Here is a 7,339-nt window from a genome sequence, read left to right as displayed (position 1 = left end):
TTGGGCCAGCAGGGCCTCATGGGGGACCCTCTCTTCCTCCCTCCACACAGAGGACGCCTTCTGGCCTGTCCATCTGAGGCTTCCGGAAGTCCGGATTGTTGAGGCAGCCCTGGTTTCAGGGATTCTGGGGTCACTTTTCTCTAGGAGCCAGGGCAGGCCTCAGCCCCATGTCCAGGGCATCCCAGGCCAGCTCTCTGTGACCAGCCGGGGCAGGAGGTCCTACAGAAGCCTAGGATTCCTAGACTCTGTGAACGTGTGGACAGCTTCCCTTGGCTCATGTGATGACCTGGGAACTGATGGGAAACTTCCCACAGGTGAGATCATGCGGCAGTCACATGCTGAAGTCCCTTGGAGGTTGGACCTGTGTCTGAGCCCCAGGGCTGGGCGGGCAGGGAGCACTTATTCTCCTGCCACACACCTGCCAGAAACCACAAAGCAGCAGCAGGGTCAGGAGCAGGGCCAGCAGGACCTAGATGATTAGTGGGTTGCTTGTCCAGCCCTCTGGTTGACTTGCCTCCTGTGATGGACCAGTGTCCTATGATGGACGAGTGCTCTGTGGCAGATGGGTACTCTCTGATGAACAAGTGGGCTGTGATGGATGGGTGCTCTGTGATGGATGGGCAGTGTGTGATTAACGGGTGCTTTGTGGTGGATGGGTGGTCTGTGGTGGACGGGTGGTGTGTGATGGATGGATGGTTTGCGGTGAATGAATGGTCTATGACAGATGAATGGTCTATGATGGACGGGTGGTCTGTGGTGGATGGGTGGTATGTGATAGATGGCTGGTTTGGGGTGGAAGGGTGCTCTGTGATAGATGGATATTCTGTGGTGAATGGGTGGACTGTGGTGGACGGGTGGCCTGTGATGGATGGGTGGCCTGTGATGGAAGGTTGGCCTGTGATGGATGGGGACTCTGTGGTGGGCGAGTGGCCTGTGATGGATGGCTGGCCTGTGATGGATGGATGCTCTGTGGTAAATGGGTGGCCTGTGGTGAATGGCTGGCCTGTGATGGATGGGGGCTCTGTGGTGAATGCGTGGCCTGTGGTGGATGGAAGCTCTGTGGTGAATGGGTGGCCTGTGGTGAATGACTGGCCTGTGGTGGATGGGTGCTCTGTGGTGAATGGGTGGCCTGTGGCAGACGGGTGTTCTGTGATGGATGGGGGCTCTGTGGTGAATGGCTGGCCTGTGGTGGATGTAGGGGCTGTAACGGATGGGTGCTTTGTGGTGAATGGGTGCCCTGGGATGAATGGGTGTTCTGTGGTGAATGGGGGCTCTATGGTGAAAAGGTGGCCTATGGGGAATGGGTGGCCTGTGAGGAATGGTTGGCCTGTGGTGGATGGGTGGCCTGTGATGAATGGGTGGCCTGTAGTGGACAGGTAGTCTGTGGTGGATACATGTTCTGTGATGGATGGGTGTTCTATGGTAAATGGGTGCTCTGTGGCGAATGGGTGGCCTGTGGTGGATGAATGTTCTGTGGTGGATGGGTGCTGTGTGGTGAATGGGTGGCCTGTGATGGATGGGTGTTCTGTGTTGGATGGGTGATCTGTGGTGAATGGGTGCTGTGTGGTGGATGGGTGCTCTGTGGTAAATGGGTGGCCTGTGATGGATGGGTGGCCTGTGGTGGACGGGTGTTCTATAATGAATGGGTGCTCTGGGGTGAATGAGTGGCCTGTGATGGACAGGTAGTCCGTGATGGACGCGTGTTCTGTGATGGACGGGTTGCCTGTGGCGAATGGTGGTCTGTGGTGGACTGGCACCCTGTAGGAGAAAGGTATTAACGTGCACTACGCCTGGTAGACAATCCAAATGTCAGTGGCCTGGGTGGCCTCTTCCCGGTGCCCACCATTTGGTAACCCATCTGCCCACTCCTCGCTCTCCCTAGCTGGTCCCTCCTCCATGTACCAAAGTGAGGCTAGTGGCCAGGGCTGGTCCCCAGAGAGCTACAGACTCCTCCTTCGGTCCTGCTCAAAGGCTCTGCCCTAGAGCGTTGCCAAGAAAGTCCCAGAAGTTTCTGTGATCTGATGAACCTAGCCTCACTGAACACCTCGCTTGCAGCACAGGGCTTCTTTGAGGACAACTAAATCTACAGGTACAAAGATAAGTGAGGGTGGGGGTACCGTGGCTGAGAGAGGTGCAGGTGCAGGAGCAGGGGCAGGAGACCCGGGTCCATCCCCCACAGCCGCTCTCCCCACTTCCAGGCTCTGCACCATGGGCACATCCACGCACCGCTCTGAGCCTCAGCCTCCACACTTGTGGAAAGGGAATAAGCCTCCCTCCCTGGGGGCACTTGTGAGGTTTACAGAGCTCGGAGAAAGGCCTGGCTCAGAACCAGGGATACATGGGGTGTAAGCAACGGGAACTCTTCTCTGGCTGTTCTTCACAGTAAAGGGACTTTGGGCGGCATCCGTGGGAATGCAGGCTGCCCAGGCCTTCCACCTCTGCTTAGAAAGAAGGCTAGGGAGGGGAGAGGAGAGAACCTGTGCTGGCCTGAGCTGGGCCTGAGCCTGGCCTGGGCGCCTGACAGCCTCCCCATCAGCAGCGGGAGGGGACATACTGCAGGGCTCGGGGAGGGAGCAGAGAGGGGCAGCTCCGGGGCCCGAGCAGGGAGGAGAGGCAGAAAGGAGGCTGACAGCATCTGGGAAATGACAGCAGATGACTACCAGGCAGGCTGCGGGGATGGGATTGTAAGTGGGTTTAGGATCAGATTAGCAGCTGGGGCACCGGTTCAGCGGCACGCGCATCCTGAAGGTAGTGCGTGGAATTCTCCAGATCCCCTGGACCTGGGAGGCCCATGTGGAGAAGCTGGAGACTCTAGAGGTCCTGGATTCTGGCTCCTGGCACACAGCCTCCAAGCCTAACCCCCCCTGTGCCAGCTGGAACAGGATCAAGCAGGCTCAGGTATCTGCTGCACATGCTACTTTTCTGGGACTGCCTAGGAACTGTGTGCTCTTCCTGTCCTCCCCAGGGTGTACCTCATTCCAGTGCAGGGGCTCTGGACAGCCCAGGTTGGTGGCATCCCCACCCTGGTACTCACACAGGAGGTGCTCTTCAAAGTGATGTCATTAGAAAAGACATTTCTGCCATTGTTCAGGCTGGCTTCAACAAAGACCTCCCTAAAGCACAGAAAGCGAAGATGGTGAGAGCCAGCCCAGGGAGATGCAGTTCTTGCCCTCGGTGAGTGGACAGCATGGGCAATGCTCTCATTCCCCAAAGCACTATGAGGTCTACCTCAGCAACGATGGCCAAGGGGGATGTGGGTCCAGCAGCGAGGGGCCTTGCATGAGATCTCATGTCATTGTGACTGTGTCCTAAATGACCACAAATGGCTGCTTGGTGTCAACCATTCTGGCTCTTCTGTATTTACAGAGTCCGTTGGCTTAACTCTGAAAGGTGACCTGGAGCAACGGTACCATTCCTCGGGCAATCATCTCCGGCATCTTGCCCTCCTCACAGACCCTAGGACACTGCAGATCCCTAGGACACTGCGGATCCCTGAACACCTTGGGGGCCACCAACAAGGGAGGTGAGCACTGTGGCCTTAGACCAGCCGCAGACACGTGCTGCCCCAGCAGGGGGGCATCCACATTCTGTACACCTCACGGTGCCCAACCGTGACCCTTGGCCTCCTGCCCTCTAGGGCCTCCTGCCAGGGATTCTTACTGTCCAGGTAGTTTTTAATCTTTGGTCCAGGGCAAGTCATGAAAGTCTTGTCCATACTGATTTTTTCTTTTTTCTAAAAGGAAATGACGTGGGAAGAATGTCGATGCACATGTTCGTCCACTGTCCCTCCCACCTCCGGTCCTCATCACGCAGAGCTGACCCCGTGGTCCACGACCGGCATCTGGGCTCTGCTTTCCTATTGCAGAGACCCCTATGAGCACCCACCACACCCAGGCCCTGTGCAGCGCTCTGCTGTGTAACAGGAACAGGCAGGCAGAGTCCCTGCTCTCAAGGACTCACCTTTAAGGACTGCGTGGGAGACAGACAACAAAATTAAAAATAGCGAACAAAATAGATGGCAGAGTGCGACGTGCTGGGATGTCCATGAGCAGAAGGAAGGAGAGGCATGGAGGGAAAGGGACAGCCGCTTCGTCACAGGCAACCAGAAGCATTCGTGTGATGTTCCACAGTTTCTTCAATCCCATTTCATTTTCTTTTTCTTCCATCATATTTAAGAAAAATTAAATTTATTATGCTGTAGTTGAAAATGTTAATAACAGTTGTCTTTGAGTTTGGGATTTTGGGTAATGTTTTTATTCATTATGTTTTGTCTATGTTTCTTTTTTCTACATTGTATGATTTTTATAATAAAATATAATTAACACTGGAAAATAATTGTACAAATGTATAGCAAAATATAATATAATTTTATAAATTAAAATTTCATGTATACATAAAAGTAATTTCTATTGTTTTTCTCTTTTTCATGTAGGTCAGTGTTACTGTGGGCAAAATGATTCATTTCCACATGGAACAATTTGTTGGCCTGAACCCAACTGTCAGATTAGCCATGAATTTCTAAACTGTTGACCTCTTCCTTGGTGCTGATAAAGATAACGATCAGGAAAACATGGTTAGGAAACAGATTTACTTTGAGAGATGGAAAGATTGGGATTACTGGGTTAAAAATCCCCAAGAGGTGTGATCTGACTGCAGTATGGCATTTGGGACAGCTCAGGGAGCTCCAGGGGAGGGCGGGTGGCACTGGCACCCTGAGGCCATGGTTCAGGGCCAAGATAGGCAGAGGGCCCAGCAACACCGGGCTGCTGGAAAAAGAGTTTTCAAACAGATTAACCGATTAAACCCATACTTCAGTCACCATACTAAAAAATTTCTTAAATTACAAAAATGTAGCCTATAAAGACAGAAAACATGAAGCATGTAGAAACATCAAGCTTTGAATATGTCTTCTTGCTTCCCTATTTCTAAAATGTTTCATGAATGTTTTCTTCAGAGGAAAATGTAATTAATGACAAAGTCACTCCTCAGTGCATCCGAGCTCCCTGCAATACACAGCCATGCCCAGTCACTTCTGCACAGTCACCAACCAGGAGCAGTGTGGCCGTCTGCAGAGGCACCCAGGACTGTGGCATGGGCTTTCCTATGTGAGACCTGGTGCTGGCCCACCTTGGAGAAAAAACTAGTGCCCTCCAGGAAACCAGTGCACCCACAGGCAGGCAGAGGAGGCGTCTGATTGGACTTCCTGGGGATAGGCAGGGCCATGCCTTCCCCAAAAACCATCATCTCAGGGACACGGGCAGACAGATCTCCTGGGTCTACTCTCCAGGTGTGTGGCACTGGGAAAGCTCTTCCGTCACCCCTGCCCTGGTTATCCACCCATGCAAAGGAAATGCAGTAAGGCTGCTTGGAGAATTCATGGAGACAGTGAGTGTAAGGCACTTGGCACAATACCTGATATAAGAAGCATTCAATACCCAGTAGCTCTCCTTAGGAAGGGGCTGCTCCGTCCCTAAGTCACTCCCATGAAAGTACACTTCAGTGGAATCTTAATGGCCTGAGACCACCTACACAACTCTGCCACATGAGACTGTGACAATGACAGCCTCTGCCCCACTCTATATACGCAGGGACAGGAGGAGAGATGGCCAAGAAGCATCCTGTAGGGAGAGGAGTCATTCCAAGTTTGCCAGATGACCCTGAATAAGAGGTCATTGAACATAACATGATCAGATGGAATGAATGTATCAAGGAGTCAAGAGGGAGAATTGAGGGGGATGCAGAAAATCCAAAAGCACCTCAGGCACTCAGCAGGGAAGAGCACACTCCCCCGGTACCCAGGGCACAGTATCTGCCTAGACTGGGCGCTTCCTCAGTCCACTCTCCAATTGCAGAGGTCCCCCGATGCCTCAGTGTTGCCAAACGATAGGAGAGTTTAAAATATTATAAAGTCCATACTTGTGCCAGCTGCTCTACACAGGTGACCTTGCTTAGTTAGGTTGAGTATCCCTAATCTGAAAATTCAAAATCCAAAGTGCTCTGAAATCTGAAATCGTTTGAATGTCACCGTGATGCTCAAAGGAAAACCTCATTGGATCATTGCAGATTTCAGAGGAGGCTACTTACCAATGACTTTTGTTTTACTAAACTTGAATCTGCAAATAACTTGGTCCTGGCTCTTTGCATTATTAAAGTCATATCCATGAATAATCTCTTGCTTGGATTCTGTAAGAACAACACTCAAAAGTCCAAGTGAGGAAGAGTGGAGGGCAGTCTCCACTCTGACCTCCCTGCTCCTGTGATCCATCCCCAAAACTGAATTCCCAGGGGGCTTCCCTACAAGGAAGTGGCTGTGTCTGAATGAATATCTGTGTGTCCACTGGACCAAATCCTCATCTGGTGTCACTGAGGGTCCACGAGGAGGTAGTTGGGCCTTGAGGACACAGGAGGACTCCCACACCCTTCCCAATCCCAAGGAAGCCAGGAAAGGCACCCTGCCTCAGCCTCTGCACAGGGGCAGTTCAGCTGGAGCTCTCCACCCTGAAATCCTACAGTGCTCCCTCAGGCCACAGGGGTCAGGTCCTTGCAGTCCTGAGCAGTGTTGTAGGGCTGACGACTTACCAGAAGGGCAACAGGACACAGATGGAAGTCACCTGTGCTGGGGGAGGGGGGCAGTGGGGCCTGGGACTCCCGCACACTGCTTGGTGTGGCTTCCTGGATAGATAAGCAACACTACTGAAGAACGTTTCACAAGTGTGTGCCCTTAATGCAACAATTCCACTTCTTGTCACAATCCCAGGGAACTACTGAGCCACATGCACAGAGAGGTCTGAGGGGATTTTCTGGGGCTGTGGTAACATTCCACATCTTCACAGGGTCTGCGGTTACACAGATGTGGTGTGCTCTCGTCAAAACTCATACAGATGATACACTTAAGATTTGTGCGCTGCAAAAAGAGAACTTAACAAATACTGTTCCATAGTGAAAGATATACGAACTGAAGGGTTTAGGGGTAAAGTACCCTGAGGACTATAAAATACTTTGAATGCATCCAAAAATAAGATGAATTGGTGGAGAGAAAGATAGACAGAGAGAGGAAGAAACACACAGAGACAGGATAAAGCAAGCATGGTCAAGCATTAATTAAAAATCTCCACGACACAAACAGGCGTGTACATTGCGCAATCATTTCCACTTGGCTGTAAAGTTTGAAAAATTTAATAATGAAAGATTAGAAGAAAGACAGAACTAAATAAGAAAATTATACTTGGACATAGACAACCAGAAGTCATGGTACATCCTGAGTGACAAGTGACTGACGAGAGGGACAGACCAAGCCCTTGGGCTGCAGGGAGTCAGAGGGGCTGGTCATCAGGGAAGG

General features: G+C 51.7%; 1 long non-coding RNA gene across 1 annotated transcript; it reads left to right on the top strand.

Annotated features, from left to right (window-relative positions):
- Window positions 1-3,132: 3,132 nt before the first annotated feature.
- LOC112631337 lies at window positions 3,133-4,208 on the top strand. Its single transcript, XR_003121106.1, has 3 exons — window positions 3,133-3,174; window positions 3,367-3,523; window positions 3,741-4,208. It is a non-coding gene; the product is annotated as an uncharacterized LOC112631337 (long non-coding RNA).
- The last annotated feature ends 3,131 nt before the right edge of the window (window positions 4,209-7,339 follow it).

Source organism: Theropithecus gelada, chromosome 9, assembly GCF_003255815.1.
Source record: "Theropithecus gelada isolate Dixy chromosome 9, Tgel_1.0, whole genome shotgun sequence".
Lineage (NCBI taxonomy): Eukaryota > Metazoa > Chordata > Mammalia > Primates > Cercopithecidae > Theropithecus > Theropithecus gelada.
Note: the sequence above shows the minus strand (reverse complement) of the source record. Positions and strands in the feature narration are given on the sequence as shown.